The sequence below is a fragment of the Mytilus trossulus genome, chromosome 10 (genome assembly GCF_036588685.1).
Source record: "Mytilus trossulus isolate FHL-02 chromosome 10, PNRI_Mtr1.1.1.hap1, whole genome shotgun sequence".
In the NCBI taxonomy this organism is placed as follows: Eukaryota; Metazoa; Mollusca; class Bivalvia; order Mytilida; family Mytilidae; genus Mytilus; species Mytilus trossulus.
In genome coordinates this window covers 3,933,421-3,934,559 of record NC_086382.1, presented here as the reverse complement: position 1 = coordinate 3,934,559, position 1,139 = coordinate 3,933,421, and positions in this window count along the sequence as shown.

The following is a 1,139-nucleotide window of genomic DNA, read 5'->3' as shown; positions in this document are numbered from 1 at the left end:
ATTCTTTTATAGAAAAGTAATCTAATGTAATCGATTACATATGAAATAGGGTGTATCATAATGTAATTGATTACATTTTATAAGCAAAGTAATTGTAATTTAATCGATTACATTTTAAAGTAATCGACCCCATCCCTGACTATAATACAATACAAATGTGCATCTATCATAACATTTACGGTAGTAACATACACTTGTTCTCCTTCAAAAAAGTAATATCATGAAAATGTACGGTAAATAATTGCCAAATTATCAAGGTTAAGTTTTATCAGTTTTACATCAATTAAACTCAAAATTTCTAACTTTAAACATGCAAGATAATTTATCTGTTATTAATAAAAGAAACATATCATATTGTTTGACTCTGGTATTCCTTATTGTCATAATAGTCAAAGATTTTCACCAACCTCAACAGTGAGGGCAAATTTGGACACAATATTAAAGCTTGAAAATATCCGAATTTGTTTTGTGATCTTTATAACGTTATATATAGGTTTCTGACACAAGGTAAATGTGGTCGAAGATTTTACAAATTGTATGCGCATTACTGTACAACTGAGAGTTGTTTTTTTTTTAAATCCTTCTAGGACCAGTAACCATCAAGCAAAATCCCAGTCTTTCTTTTGTGGTAATGAACCTTGAAGGTACAATTTTGAAATAAACCCTTCGTAAATTTTACGGACGCCATCACGAGTTGGTTGATCGTTATTGAATAACCGTTTCCAAATTGATATCGGATATGTTCCTTACGTCGTTACTACAATCCCCTTCCCTTTCATGAAAGGGGTGTATTAAAGTAAAGGGAACGATTAAAAAAAGACAAGTCCAACAAAAGCTACAAACAGATTTGGAAAAACTAGAAATCTGGGACGACAAATGGGGAATGCGTTTCAACGTCAAAAAGTTCTATCCATAAACAAAGAGCAAACAAATTCTACACGCTAAGTAAACACATCCTATAAGAAGTACAAGTGATCCCGTACTTAGGACTCCAAATCGCAAACGATCTGAAATGGAGCTTCCACATAAATAACATCAGCAAGAAAGCCAACGCCACATTGGGCTTTCTTAAGGGGAACTTGAGAAACGTTCCAGAGGAATGTAGGAAAGTAGCATATATATTTCTAGTAAGATCAACA